Here is a 17,036-nt window from a genome sequence, read left to right as displayed (position 1 = left end):
CACTGGTGAAAGTTCAAGTAACCCAATTCTGGTTTTCAGCGGCCTGTTCACACTCACAGGCGTGCTGTTAAACTGGCTATGCACTAAACTCTGGTCAGCTCTTCATTTTTCTTTCTACACAAAACAGACAGCAGAAATCATTGGATTCTCCACTATAAAATGTTCTATTAATTCAATCTGAATCTGGAATTCTTCCTCAATATCCACTGCAAGTAGACTTTCTTTACACCACTGGTGAATGTCCAAGTAACCCAATGCTGGTTTCCAGCGGCCTTTTCACACTCACAGGCGTGCTGTTCATCTGGCTATCCATGCAACCCTGCTCAGCTCTTCATTTTCCTCTCCACACAACCCAGACGTCAGAAATCATTGGAATCTCCACTACAGAATGTTCCACTCATTCACGGCGAATGTGGAATTCATCTGAAACTCCACTCCAGTCCGCCTTACATTACACAACTGGTGAATGTCCACGTAACCGAATGCTGATTTTCACACTCGCAGGCTTACTATTAAACTATTCAGAAATCATTGGCATCTCCCTTAGAGATTTTTCCATTCTTTCACTGCGAGTTTGGAAAACATCTGAATTCCAACTCCAGGCGAGTTTTCGTTCCACCCCTGGTGAATGTCCAAGTAACCCATTGCTGGCTCTCAGCGGCCTGTTCCGACTCGCAGGCATGCTGTTCACCTGGCTATACTCTCAACGCTGGTCAGCTCTTCATTTTCCTGACCACAAAAGCGAGACTTCAGAAATCATTGGAATCTCCACTACAGAATGTTCCAAACATTCCCGGCGACTCTGGAATTCATTTGTATGTCCACTCCAGGCAGATTTTCGTTACACCACTTGTGAATGTCCAAGTAACACAATGCTGGATTTTTGCGACCTGTTCACAATCGCAGGGGTGATGTTCAACTGGCTATCCAATCAACCCTAGTCAGCCCTTCATTTTCCTGTCCACACAACTCAGCCTTCAGAAACCATTATTATCTCCAGTACAGAATGTTCCATTCATTCACTGCGTATCCGGAATTCTTCTGAATCTCCACTCCATGCAGGTGTTCGTTACACTGCTGGTGAATATCCAAGAAACACAATGCTGGTTTTCAGCAGCCTGTTCAATCTCACAGGCGTGCTGTTCTACTGGCTATCCACTCAAACCTGGAAAACACTTCATTTTCCTGTACTCACAACCCAGACTACAGAAAACTTTGGAACCTCCACTAGAGAGTGTGCCATTCATTCGCTGAATCTGGAATTCATCTCAATCTCTACTCCACACAGGCTTTGGTTTCACCACTGGTGAAAGTTCAAGTAACCCAATTCTGGTTTTCAGCGGCCTGTTCACACTCACAGGCGTGCTGTTAAACTGGCTATGCACTAAACTCTGGTCAGCTCTTCATTTTCCTTTCTACACAAAACAGACAGCAGAAATCATTGGATTCTCCACTATAAAATGTTCTATTAATTCAATCTGAATCTGGAATTCTTCCTCAATATCCACTGCAAGTAGACTTTCTTTACACCACTGGTGAATGTCCAAGTAACCCAATGCTGGTTTCCAGCGGCCTGTTCACACTCACAGGCGTGCTGTTCATCTGGCTATCCATGCAACCCTGCTCAGCTCTTCATTTTCCTCTCCACACAACCCAGACGTCAGAAATCATTGGAATCTCCACTACAGAATGTTCCACTCATTCACGGCGAATGTGGAATTCATCTGAAACTCCACTCCAGTCCGCCTTACATTACACAACTGGTGAATGTCCACGTAACCGAATGCTGATTTTCACACTCGCAGGCTTACTATTAAACTATTCAGAAATCATTGGCATCTCCCTTAGAGATTTTTCCATTCTTTCACTGCGAGTTTGGAAAACATCTGAATTCCAACTCCAGGCGAGTTTTCGTTCCACCCCTGGTGAATGTCCAAGTAACCCATTGCTGGCTCTCAGCGGCCTGTTCCGACTCGCAGGCATGCTGTTCACCTGGCTATACTCTCAACGCTGGTCAGCTCTTCATTTTCCTGACCACAAAAGCGAGACTTCAGAAATCATTGGAATCTCCACTACAGAATGTTCCAAACATTCCCGGCGACTCTGGAATTCATTTGTATGTCCACTCCAGGCAGATTTTCGTTACACCACTTGTGAATGTCCAAGTAACACAATGCTGGATTTTTGCGACCTGTTCACAATCGCAGGGGTGATGTTCAACTGGCTATCCAATCAACCCTAGTCAGCCCTTCATTTTCCTGTCCACACAACCCAGCCTTCAGAAACCATTATTATCTCCAGTACAGAATGTTCCATTCATTCACTGCGTATCCGGAATTCTTCTGAATCTCCACTCCATGCAGGTGTTCGTTACACTGCTGGTGAATATCCAAGAAACACAATGCTGGTTTTCAGCAGCCTGTTCAATCTCACAGGCGTGCTGTTCTACTGGCTATCCACTCAAACCTGAAAACACTTCATTTTCCTGTACTCACAACCCAGACTACAGAAAACTTTGGAACCTCCACTAGAGAGTGTGCCATTCATTCGCTGAATCTGGAATTCATCTCAATCTCTACTCCACACAGGCTTTGGTTTCACCACTGGTGAAAGTTCAAGTAACCCAATTCTGGTTTTCAGCGGCCTGTTCACACTCACAGGCGTGCTGTTAAACTGGCTATGCACTAAACTCTGGTCAGCTCTTCATTTTCCTTTCTACACAAAACAGACAGCAGAAATCATTGGATTCTCCACTATAAAATGTTCTATTAATTCAATCTGAATCTGGAATTCTTCCTCAATATCCACTGCAAGTAGACTTTCTTTACACCACTGGTGAATGTCCAAGTAACCCAATGCTGGTTTCCAGCGGCCTGTTCACACTCACAGGCGTGCTGTTCATCTGGCTATCCATGCAACCCTGCTCAGCTCTTCATTTTCCTCTCCACACAACCCAGACGTCAGAAATCATTGGAATCTCCACTACAGAATGTTCCACTCATTCACGGCGAATGTGGAATTCATCTGAAACTCCACTCCAGTCCGCCTTACATTACACAACTGGTGAATGTCCACGTAACCGAATGCTGATTTTCACACTCGCAGGCTTACTATTAAACTATTCAGAAATCATTGGCATCTCCCTTAGAGATTTTTCCATTCTTTCACTGCGAGTTTGGAAAACATCTGAATTCCAACTCCAGGCGAGTTTTCGTTCCACCCCTGGTGAATGTCCAAGTAACCCATTGCTGGCTCTCAGCGGCCTGTTCCGACTCGCAGGCATGCTGTTCACCTGGCTATACTCTCAACGCTGGTCAGCTCTTCATTTTCCTGACCACAAAAGCGAGACTTCAGAAATCATTGGAATCTCCACTACAGAATGTTCCAAACATTCCCGGCGACTCTGGAATTCATTTGTATGTCCACTCCAGGCAGATTTTCGTTACACCACTTGTGAATGTCCAAGTAACACAATGCTGGATTTTTGCGACCTGTTCACAATCGCAGGGGTGATGTTCAACTGGCTATCCAATCAACCCTAGTCAGCCCTTCATTTTCCTGTCCACACAACCCAGCCTTCAGAAACCATTATTATCTCCAGTACAGAATGTTCCATTCATTCACTGCGTATCCGGAATTCTTCTGAATCTCCACTCCATGCAGGTGTTCGTTACACTGCTGGTGAATATCCAAGAAACACAATGCTGGTTTTCAGCAGCCTGTTCAATCTCACAGGCGTGCTGTTCTACTGGCTATCCACTCAAACCTGGAAAACACTTCATTTTCCTGTACTCACAACCCAGACTACAGAAAACTTTGGAACCTCCACTAGAGAGTGTGCCATTCATTCGCTGAATCTGGAATTCATCTCAATCTCTACTCCACACAGGCTTTGGTTTCACCACTGGTGAAAGTTCAAGTAACCCAATTCTGGTTTTCAGCGGCCTGTTCACACTCACAGGCGTGCTGTTAAACTGGCTATGCACTAAACTCTGGTCAGCTCTTCATTTTCCTTTCTACACAAAACAGACAGCAGAAATCATTGGATTCTCCACTATAAAATGTTCTATTAATTCAATCTGAATCTGGAATTCTTCCTCAATATCCACTGCAAGTAGACTTTCTTTACACCACTGGTGAATGTCCAAGTAACCCAATGCTGGTTTCCAGCGGCCTGTTCACACTCACAGGCGTGCTGTTCATCTGGCTATCCATGCAACCCTGCTCAGCTCTTCATTTTCCTCTCCACACAACCCAGACGTCAGAAATCATTGGAATCTCCACTACAGAATGTTCCACTCATTCACGGCGAATGTGGAATTCATCTGAAACTCCACTCCAGTCCGCCTGACATTACACAACTGGTGAAGGTCCACGTAACCGAATGCTGATTTTCACACTCGCAGGCTTACTATTAAACTATTCAGAAATCATTGGCATCTCCCTTAGAGATTTTTCCATTCTTTCACTGCGAGTTTGGAAAACATCTGAATTCCAACTCCAGGCGAGTTTTCGTTCCACCCCTGGTGAATGTCCAAGTAACCCATTGCTGGCTCTCAGCGGCCTGTTCCGACTCGCAGGCATGCTGTTCACCTGGCTATACACTCAACGCTGGTCAGCTCTTCATTTTCCTGACCACAAAAGCGAGACTTCAGAAATCATTGGAGTCTCCACTACCGAATGTTCCAAACATTCACGGCGACTCTGGAATTCATTTGTATGTCCACTCCAGGCAGACTTCGTTACACCACTTGTGAATGTCCAAGTAACACAATGCTGGATTTTTACGACCTGTTCACAATCGCAGGGGTGATGTTCAACTGGCTATCCACTCAACCCTAGTCAGCCCTTCATTTTCCTGTCCACACAACCCAGCCTTCAGAAACCATTATTATCTCCAGTACAGAAAGTTCCATTCATTCACTGCGTATCCGGAATTCTTCTGAATCTCCACTCCATGCAGGTGTTCGTTACACTGCTGGTGAATATCCAAGAAACACAATGCTGGTTTTCAGCAGCCTGTTCAATCTCACAGGCGTGCTGTTCTACTGGCTATCCACTCAAACCTGGAAAACACTTCATTTTCCTGTACTCACAACCCAGACTACAGAAATCTTTGGAACCTCCACTAGAGAGTGTGCCATTCATTCGCTGAATCTGGAATTCATCTCAATCTCTACTCCAAACAGGCTTTGGTTTCACCACTGGTGAAAGTTCAAGTAACCCAATTCTGGTTCTCAGCGGCCTGTTCACACTCACAGGCGTGCTGTTAAACTGGCTATGCACTAAACTCTGGTCAGCTCTTCATTTTCCTTTCTACACAAAACAGACAGCAGAAATCATTGGATTCTCCACTATAAAATGTTCTATTAATTCAATCTGAATCTGGAATTCTTCCTCAATATCCACTGCAAGTAGACTTTCTTTACACCACTGGTGAATGTCCAAGTAACCCAATGCAGGTATTCAGCTGCCAATTCAAACCCGCAGGCGTGCTGTTCTACTGCCTGTCGACACAACTCTGGTAGGCTCTTCATTTTCCTGTCAACACAACCCATACTTCAGAAATCATTGGAATCTCCACTACAGAATGTGTCATTCATTCACTGAGAATCTGGAATTCATCTCATTCTCCACAGGAGGTCGTCATTTTTTACTCCACTGGTGAATGTCCAAGAAACTCAAGGCTGGTTTTCATCGGCCTGTTGACACTCGCAGGCGTGCTGTTAATCTGGCTGTCCATACAACCCTGGTCAGCTCTTCATTTTCCTCTCCACACAACCCAGACGTCAGAAATCATTGGAATCTCCACTACAAAATTTTCCATTCATTCATTCCGAATCTGGAATTCATCTGAATCTGCAAATCCAGGTAGGCTTTCGTTACACCACAGGTGAACGTCCGAGTAAACCGAATGCTGATTTTCACACTCGCAGGCTTACTATTAAACTATTCAGAAATCATTGGCATCTCCATTAGAGATTTTTCCATTCATTCACTGCGACTTTGGAAAACATCTGAATTCCAACTCCAGGCGAGTTTTCGTTCCACCACTGGTGAATGTCCAAGTAACCCAATGCTGGTTTCCAGCGTCCTGTTCACACTCACAGGCGTGCTGTTCATCTGGCTATCCATGCAACCCTGGTCAGCTCTTCATTTTCCTCTCCACACAACCCAGACGTCAGAAATCATTGGAATCTCCACTACAGAACGTTCCACTCACTCATGGCGAATGTGGAATTCATCTGAAACTCCACTCCAGTCCGCCTTACATTACACAACTGGTGAATGTCCACGTAACCGAATGCTGATTTTCACACTCGCAGGCTTACTATTAAACTATTCAGAAATCATTGGCATCTCCCTTAGAGATTTTTCCATTCTTTCACTGCGAGTTTGGAAAACATCTGAATTCCAACTCCAGGCGAGTTTTCGTTCCACCCCTGGTGAATTTACAAGTAACCCATTGCTGGCTCTCATCGGCCTGTTCCGACTCGCAGGCATGCTGTTCACCTGGCTATACACTCAACGCTGGTCAGCTCTTCATTTTCCTGACCACAAAAGCGAGACTTCAGAAATCATTGGAATCTCCACTACAGAATGTTCCAAACATTCTCGGCGACTCTGGAATTCATTTGTATGTCCACTCCAGGCAGAATTTCGTTACACCACTTGTGAATGTCCAAGTAACACAATGCTGGATTTTTGCGACCTGTTCACAATCGCAGGGGTGATGTTCAACTGGCTATCCACTCAACCCTAGTCAGCCCTTCATTTTCCTGTCCACACAACCCAGCCTTCAGAAACCATTATTATCTCCAGTACAGAATGTTCCATTCATTCACTGCGTATCCGGAATTCTTCTGAATCTCCACTCCATGCAGGTGTTCGTTACACTGCTGGTGAATATCCAAGAAACACAATGCTGGTTTTCAGCAGCCTGTTCAATCTCACAGGCGTGCTGTTCTACTGGCTATCCACTCAAACCTGAAAACACTTCATTTTCCTGTACTCACAACCCAGACTACAGAAAACTTTGGAACCTCCACTAGAGAGTGTGCCATTCATTCGCTGAATCTGGAATTCATCTCAATCTCTACTCCACACAGGCTTTGGTTTCACCACTGGTGAAAGTTCAAGTAACCCAATTCTGGTTTTCAGCGGCCTGTTCACACTCACAGGCGTGCTGTTAAACTGGCTATGCACTAAACTCTGGTCAGCTCTTCATTTTCCTTTCTACACAAAACAGACAGCAGAAATCATTGGATTCTCCACTATAAAATGTTCTATTAATTCAATCTGAATCTGGAATTCTTCCTCAATATCCACTGCAAGTAGACTTTCTTTACACCACTGGTGAATGTCCAAGTAACCCAATGCTGGTTTCCAGCGGCCTGTTCACACTCACAGGCGTGCTGTTCATCTGGCTATCCATGCAACCCTGCTCAGCTCTTCATTTTCCTCTCCACACAACCCAGACGTCAGAAATCATTGGAATCTCCACTACAGAATGTTCCACTCATTCACGGCGAATGTGGAATTCATCTGAAACTCCACTCCAGTCCGCCTTACATTACACAACTGGTGAATGTCCACGTAACCGAATGCTGATTTTCACACTCGCAGGCTTACTATTAAACTATTCAGAAATCATTGGCATCTCCCTTAGAGATTTTTCCATTCTTTCACTGCGAGTTTGGAAAACATCTGAATTCCAACTCCAGGCGAGTTTTCGTTCCACCCCTGGTGAATGTCCAAGTAACCCATTGCTGGCTCTCAGCGGCCTGTTCCGACTCGCAGGCATGCTGTTCACCTGGCTATACTCTCAACGCTGGTCAGCTCTTCATTTTCCTGACCACAAAAGCGAGACTTCAGAAATCATTGGAATCTCCACTACAGAATGTTCCAAACATTCCCGGCGACTCTGGAATTCATTTGTATGTCCACTCCAGGCAGATTTTCGTTACACCACTTGTGAATGTCCAAGTAACACAATGCTGGATTTTTGCGACCTGTTCACAATCGCAGGGGTGATGTTCAACTGGCTATCCAATCAACCCTAGTCAGCCCTTCATTTTCCTGTCCACACAACCCAGCCTTCAGAAACCATTATTATCTCCAGTACAGAATGTTCCATTCATTCACTGCGTATCCGGAATTCTTCTGAATCTCCACTCCATGCAGGTGTTCGTTACACTGCTGGTGAATATCCAAGAAACACAATGCTGGTTTTCAGCAGCCTGTTCAATCTCACAGGCGTGCTGTTCTACTGGCTATCCACTCAAACCTGGAAAACACTTCATTTTCCTGTACTCACAACCCAGACTACAGAAAACTTTGGAACCTCCACTAGAGAGTGTGCCATTCATTCGCTGAATCTGGAATTCATCTCAATCTCTACTCCACACAGGCTTTGGTTTCACCACTGGTGAAAGTTCAAGTAACCCAATTCTGGTTTTCAGCGGCCTGTTCACACTCACAGGCGTGCTGTTAAACTGGCTATGCACTAAACTCTGGTCAGCTCTTCATTTTCCTTTCTACACAAAACAGACAGCAGAAATCATTGGATTCTCCACTATAAAATGTTCTATTAATTCAATCTGAATCTGGAATTCTTCCTCAATATCCACTGCAAGTAGACTTTCTTTACACCACTGGTGAATGTCCAAGTAACCCAATGCTGGTTTCCAGCGGCCTGTTCACACTCACAGGCGTGCTGTTCATCTGGCTATCCATGCAACCCTGCTCAGCTCTTCATTTTCCTCTCCACACAACCCAGACGTCAGAAATCATTGGAATCTCCACTACAGAATGTTCCACTCATTCACGGCGAATGTGGAATTCATCTGAAACTCCACTCCAGTCCGCCTGACATTACACAACTGGTGAAGGTCCACGTAACCGAATGCTGATTTTCACACTCGCAGGCTTACTATTAAACTATTCAGAAATCATTGGCATCTCCCTTAGAGATTTTTCCATTCTTTCACTGCGAGTTTGGAAAACATCTGAATTCCAACTCCAGGCGAGTTTTCGTTCCACCCCTGGTGAATGTCCAAGTAACCCATTGCTGGCTCTCAGCGGCCTGTTCCGACTCGCAGGCATGCTGTTCACCTGGCTATACACTCAACGCTGGTCAGCTCTTCATTTTCCTGACCACAAAAGCGAGACTTCAGAAATCATTGGAGTCTCCACTACCGAATGTTCCAAACATTCACGGCGACTCTGGAATTCATTTGTATGTCCACTCCAGGCAGACTTCGTTACACCACTTGTGAATGTCCAAGTAACACAATGCTGGATTTTTACGACCTGTTCACAATCGCAGGGGTGATGTTCAACTGGCTATCCACTCAACCCTAGTCAGCCCTTCATTTTCCTGTCCACACAACCCAGCCTTCAGAAACCATTATTATCTCCAGTACAGAAAGTTCCATTCATTCACTGCGTATCCGGAATTCTTCTGAATCTCCACTCCATGCAGGTGTTCGTTACACTGCTGGTGAATATCCAAGAAACACAATGCTGGTTTTCAGCAGCCTGTTCAATCTCACAGGCGTGCTGTTCTACTGGCTATCCACTCAAACCTGGAAAACACTTCATTTTCCTGTACTCACAACCCAGACTACAGAAATCTTTGGAACCTCCACTAGAGAGTGTGCCATTCATTCGCTGAATCTGGAATTCATCTCAATCTCTACTCCAAACAGGCTTTGGTTTCACCACTGGTGAAAGTTCAAGTAACCCAATTCTGGTTCTCAGCGGCCTGTTCACACTCACAGGCGTGCTGTTAAACTGGCTATGCACTAAACTCTGGTCAGCTCTTCATTTTCCTTTCTACACAAAACAGACAGCAGAAATCATTGGATTCTCCACTATAAAATGTTCTATTAATTCAATCTGAATCTGGAATTCTTCCTCAATATCCACTGCAAGTAGACTTTCTTTACACCACTGGTGAATGTCCAAGTAACCCAATGCAGGTATTCAGCTGCCAATTCAAACCCGCAGGCGTGCTGTTCTACTGCCTGTCGACACAACTCTGGTAGGCTCTTCATTTTCCTGTCAACACAACCCATACTTCAGAAATCATTGGAATCTCCACTACAGAATGTGTCATTCATTCACTGAGAATCTGGAATTCATCTCATTCTCCACAGGAGGTCGTCATTTTTTACTCCACTGGTGAATGTCCAAGAAACTCAAGGCTGGTTTTCATCGGCCTGTTGACACTCGCAGGCGTGCTGTTAATCTGGCTGTCCATACAACCCTGGTCAGCTCTTCATTTTCCTCTCCACACAACCCAGACGTCAGAAATCATTGGAATCTCCACTACAAAATTTTCCATTCATTCATTCCGAATCTGGAATTCATCTGAATCTGCAAATCCAGGTAGGCTTTCGTTACACCACAGGTGAACGTCCGAGTAAACCGAATGCTGATTTTCACACTCGCAGGCTTACTATTAAACTATTCAGAAATCATTGGCATCTCCATTAGAGATTTTTCCATTCATTCACTGCGACTTTGGAAAACATCTGAATTCCAACTCCAGGCGAGTTTTCGTTCCACCACTGGTGAATGTCCAAGTAACCCAATGCTGGTTTCCAGCGTCCTGTTCACACTCACAGGCGTGCTGTTCATCTGGCTATCCATGCAACCCTGGTCAGCTCTTCATTTTCCTCTCCACACAACCCAGACGTCAGAAATCATTGGAATCTCCACTACAGAACGTTCCACTCACTCATGGCGAATGTGGAATTCATCTGAAACTCCACTCCAGTCCGCCTTACATTACACAACTGGTGAATGTCCACGTAACCGAATGCTGATTTTCACACTCGCAGGCTTACTATTAAACTATTCAGAAATCATTGGCATCTCCCTTAGAGATTTTTCCATTCTTTCACTGCGAGTTTGGAAAACATCTGAATTCCAACTCCAGGCGAGTTTTCGTTCCACCCCTGGTGAATTTACAAGTAACCCATTGCTGGCTCTCATCGGCCTGTTCCGACTCGCAGGCATGCTGTTCACCTGGCTATACACTCAACGCTGGTCAGCTCTTCATTTTCCTGACCACAAAAGCGAGACTTCAGAAATCATTGGAATCTCCACTACAGAATGTTCCAAACATTCTCGGCGACTCTGGAATTCATTTGTATGTCCACTCCAGGCAGAATTTCGTTACACCACTTGTGAATGTCCAAGTAACACAATGCTGGATTTTTGCGACCTGTTCACAATCGCAGGGGTGATGTTCAACTGGCTATCCACTCAACCCTAGTCAGCCCTTCATTTTCCTGTCCACACAACCCAGCCTTCAGAAACCATTATTATCTCCAGTACAGAATGTTCCATTCATTCACTGCGTATCCGGAATTCTTCTGAATCTCCACTCCATGCAGGTGTTCGTTACACTGCTGGTGAATATCCAAGAAACACAATGCTGGTTTTCAGCAGCCTGTTCAATCTCACAGGCGTGCTGTTCTACTGGCTATCCACTCAAACCTGGAAAACACTTCATTTTCCTGTACTCACAACCCAGACTACAGAAATCTTTGGAACCTCCACTAGAGAGTGTGCCATTCATTCGCTGAATCTGGAATTCATCTCAATCTCTACTCCACACAGGCTTTGGTTTCACCACTGGTGAAAGTTCAAGTAACCCAATTCTGGTTTTCAGCGGCCTGTTCACACTCACAGGCGTGCTGTTAAACTGGCTATGCACTAAACTCTGGTCAGCTCTTCATTTTCCTTTCTACACAAAACAGACAGCAGAAATCATTGGATTCTCCACTATAAAATGTTCTATTAATTCAATCTGAATCTGGAATTCTTCCTCAATATCCACTGCAAGTAGACTTTCTTTACACCACTGGTGAATGTCCAAGTAACCCAATGCAGGTATTCAGCTGCCAATTCAAACCCGCAGGCGTGCTGTTCTACTGCCTGTCGACACAACTCTGGTAGGCTCTTCATTTTCCTGTCAACACAACCCATACTTCAGAAATCATTGGAATCTCCACTACAGAATGTGTCATTCATTCACTGAGAATCTGGAATTCATCTCATTCTCCACAGGAGGTCGTCATTTTTTACTCCACTGGTGAATGTCCAAGAAACTCAAGGCTGGTTTTCATCGGCCTATTGACACTCGCAGGCGTGCTGTTAATCTGGCTGTCCATACAACCCTGGTCAGCTCTTCATTTTCCTCTCCACACAACCCAGACGTCAGAAATCATTGGAATCTCCACTACAAAATTTTCCATTCATTCATTCCGAATCTGGAATTCATCTGAATCTGCAAATCCAGGTAGGCTTTCGTTACACCACAGGTGAACGTCCGAGGAAACCGAATGCTGATTTTCACACTCGCAGGCTTACTATTAAACTATTCAGAAATCATTGGCATCTCCATTAGAGATTTTTCCATTCATTCACTGCGACTTTGGAAAACATCTGAATTCCAACTCCAGGCGAGTTTTCGTTCCACCACTGGTGAATGTCCAAGTAACCCAATGCTGGTTTCCAGCGTCCTGTTCACACTCACAGGCGTGCTGTTCATCTGGCTATCCATGCAACCCTGGTCAGCTCTTCATTTTCCTCTCCACACAACCCAGACGTCAGAAATCATTGGAATCTCCACTACAGAATGTTCCACTCACTCACGGCGAATGTGGAATTCATCTGAAACTCCACTCCAGTCCGCCTTACATTACACAACTGATGAATGTCCACGTAACCGAATGCTGATTTTCACACTCGCAGGCTTACTATTAAACTATTCAGAAATCATTGGCATCTCCCTTAGAGATTTTTCCATTCTTTCACTGCAAATTTGGAAAACATCTGAATTCCAACTCCAGGCGAGTTTTCGTTCCACCACTGGTGAATTTACAAGTAACCCATTGCTGGCTCTCATCGGCCTGTTCCGACTCGCAGGCATGCTGTTCACCTGGCTATACACTCAACGCTGGTCAGCTCTTCATTTTCCTGACCACAAAAGCGAGACTTCAGAAATCATTGGAATCTCCACTACAGAATGTTCCAAACATTCTCGGCGACTCTGGAATTCATTTGTATGTCCACTCCAGGCAGAATTTCGTTACACCACTTGTGAATGTCCAAGTAACACAATGCTGGATTTTTGCGACCTGTTCACAATCGCAGGGGTGATGTTCAACTGGCTATCCACTCAACCCTAGTCAGCCCTTCATTTTCCTGTCCACACAACCCAGCCTTCAGAAACCATTATTATCTCCAGTACAGAATGTTCCATTCATTCACTGCGTATCCGGAATTCTTCTGAATCTCCACTCCATGCAGGTGTTCGTTACACTGCTGGTGAATATCCAAGAAACACAATGCTGGTTTTCAGCAGCCTGTTCAATCTCACAGGCGTGCTGTTCTACTGGCTATCCACTCAAACCTGGAAAACACTTCATTTTCCTGTACTCACAACCCAGACTACAGAAATCTTTGGAACCTCCACTAGAGAGTGTGCCATTCATTCGCTGAATCTGGAATTCATCTCAATCTCTACTCCACACAGGCTTTGGTTTCACCACTGGTGAAAGTTCAAGTAACCCAATTCTGGTTTTCAGCGGCCTGTTCACACTCACAGGCGTGCTGTTAAACTGGCTATGCACTAAACTCTGGTCAGCTCTTCATTTTCCTTTCTACACAAAACAGACAGCAGAAATCATTGGATTCTCCACTATAAAATGTTCTATTAATTCAATCTGAATCTGGAATTCTTCCTCAATATCCACTGCAAGTAGACTTTCTTTACACCACTGGTGAATGTCCAAGTAACCCAATGCAGGTATTCAGCTGCCAATTCAAACCCGCAGGCGTGCTGTTCTACTGCCTGTTGACACAACTCTGGTAGGCTCTTCATTTTCCTGTCAACACAACCCATACTTCAGAAATCATTGGAATCTCCACTACAGAATGTGTCATTCATTCACTGAGAATCTGGATTTCATCTCATTCTCCACAGGAGGTCGTCATTTTTTACTCCACTGGTGAATGTCCAAGAAACTCAAGGCTGGTTTTCATCGGCCTATTGACACTCGCAGGCGTGCTGTTAATCTGGCTGTCCATACAACCCTGGTCAGCTCTTCATTTTCCTCTCCACACAACCCAGACGTCAGAAATCATTGGAATCTCCACTATAAAATTTTCCATTCATTCATTCCGAATCTGGAATTCATCTGAATCTGCAAATCCAGGTAGGCTTTCGTTACACCACAGGTGAACGTCCGAGTAAACCGAATGCTGATTTTCACACTCGCAGGCTTACTATTAAACTATTCAGAAATCATTGGCATCTCCATTAGAGATTTTTCCATTCATTCACTGCGACTTTGGAAAACATCTGAATTCCAACTCCAGGCGAGTTTTCGTTCCACCACTGGTGAATGTCCAAGTAACCCAATGCTGGTTTCCAGCGGCCTGTTCACACTCACAGGCGTGCTGTTCATCTGGCTATCCATGCAACCCTGCTCAGCTCTTCATTTTCCTCTCCACACAACCCAGACGTCAGAAATCATTGGAATCTCCACTACAGAATGTTCCACTCATTCACGGCGAATGTGGAATTCATCTGAAACTCCACTCCAGTCCGCCTTACATTACACAACTGGTGAATGTCCACGTAACCGAATGCTGATTTTCACACTCGCAGGCTTACTATTAAACTATTCAGAAATCATTGGCATCTCCCTTAAAGATTTTTCCATTCTTTCACTGCGAGTTTGGAAAACATCTGAATTCCAACTCCAGGCGAGTTTTCGTTCCACCCCTGGTGAATGTCCAAGTAACCCATTGCTGGCTCTCAGCGGCCTGTTCCGACTCGCAGGCATGCTGTTCACCTGGCTATACACTCAACGCTGGTCAGCTCTTCATTTTCCTGACCACAAAAGCGAGACTTCAGAAATCATTGGAATCTCCACTACAGAATGTTCCAAATATTCTCGGCGACTCTGGAATTCATTTGTATGTCCACTCCAGGCAGAATTTCGTTACACCACTTGTGAATGTCCAAGTAACACAATGCTGGATTTTTGTGACCTGTTCACAATCGCAGGGGTGATGTTCAACTGGCTATCCAATCAACCCTAGTCAGCCCTTCATTTTCCTGTCCACACAACCCAGCCTTCAGAAACCATTATTATCTCCAGTACAGAATGTTCCATTCATTCACTGCGTATCCGGAATTCTTCTGAATCTCCACTCCATGCAGGTGTTCGTTACACTGCTGGTGAATATCCAAGAAACACAATGCTGGTTTTCAGCAGCCTGTTCAATCTCACAGGCGTGCTGTTCTACTGGCTATCCACTCAAACCTGGAAAACACTTCATTTTCCTGTACTCACAACCCAGACTACAGAAATCTTTGGAACCTCCACTAGAGAGTGTGCCATTCATTCGCTGAATCTGGAATTCATCTCAATCTCTACTCCAAACAGGCTTTGGTTTCACCACTGGTGAAAGTTCAAGTAACCCAATTCTGGTTCTCAGCGGCCTGTTCACACTCACAGGCGTGCTGTTAAACTGGCTATGCACTAAACTCTGGTCAGCTCTTCATTTTCCTTTCTACACAAAACAGACAGCAGAAATCATTGGATTCTCCACTATAAAATGTTCTATTAATTCAATCTGAATCTGGAATTCTTCCTCAATATCCACTGCAAGTAGACTTTCTTTACACCACTGGTGAATGTCCAAGTAACCCAATGCAGGTATTCAGCTGCCAATTCAAACCCGCAGGCGTGCTGTTCTACTGCCTGTCGACACAACTCTGGTAGGCTCTTCATTTTCCTGTCAACACAACCCATACTTCAGAAATCATTGGAATCTCCACTACAGAATGTGTCATTCATTCACTGAGAATCTGGAATTCATCTCATTCTCCACAGGAGGTCGTCATTTTTTACTCCACTGGTGAATGTCCAAGAAACTCAAGGCTGGTTTTCATCGGCCTGTTGACACTCGCAGGCGTGCTGTTAATCTGGCTGTCCATACAACCCTGGTCAGCTCTTCATTTTCCTCTCCACACAACCCAGACGTCAGAAATCATTGGAATCTCCACTACAAAATTTTCCATTCATTCATTCCGAATCTGGAATTCATCTGAATCTGCAAATCCAGGTAGGCTTTCGTTACACCACAGGTGAACGTCCGAGTAAACCGAATGCTGATTTTCACACTCGCAGGCTTACTATTAAACTATTCAGAAATCATTGGCATCTCCATTAGAGATTTTTCCATTCATTCACTGCGACTTTGGAAAACATCTGAATTCCAACTCCAGGCGAGTTTTCGTTCCACCACTGGTGAATGTCCAAGTAACCCAATGCTGGTTTCCAGCGTCCTGTTCACACTCACAGGCGTGCTGTTCATCTGGCTATCCATGCAACCCTGGTCAGCTCTTCATTTTCCTCTCCACACAACCCAGACGTCAGAAATCATTGGAATCTCCACTACAGAACGTTCCACTCACTCATGGCGAATGTGGAATTCATCTGAAACTCCACTCCAGTCCGCCTTACATTACACAACTGGTGAATGTCCACGTAACCGAATGCTGATTTTCACACTCGCAGGCTTACTATTAAACTATTCAGAAATCATTGGCATCTCCCTTAGAGATTTTTCCATTCTTTCACTGCGAGTTTGGAAAACATCTGAATTCCAACTCCAGGCGAGTTTTCGTTCCACCCCTGGTGAATTTACAAGTAACCCATTGCTGGCTCTCATCGGCCTGTTCCGACTCGCAGGCATGCTGTTCACCTGGCTATACACTCAACGCTGGTCAGCTCTTCATTTTCCTGACCACAAAAGCGAGACTTCAGAAATCATTGGAATCTCCACTACAGAATGTTCCAAACATTCTCGGCGACTCTGGAATTCATTTGTATGTCCACTCCAGGCAGAATTTCGTTACACCACTTGTGAATGTCCAAGTAACACAATGCTGGATTTTTGCGACCTGTTCACAATCGCAGGGGTGATGTTCAACTGGCTATCCA

This window comes from Sorex fumeus, unplaced genomic scaffold, assembly GCF_029834395.1.
Source record: "Sorex fumeus unplaced genomic scaffold, SorFum_2.1 ptg000043l, whole genome shotgun sequence".
NCBI classification, from domain to species: Eukaryota; Metazoa; Chordata; class Mammalia; order Eulipotyphla; family Soricidae; genus Sorex; species Sorex fumeus.
This window is presented reverse-complemented; position numbering follows the sequence as displayed.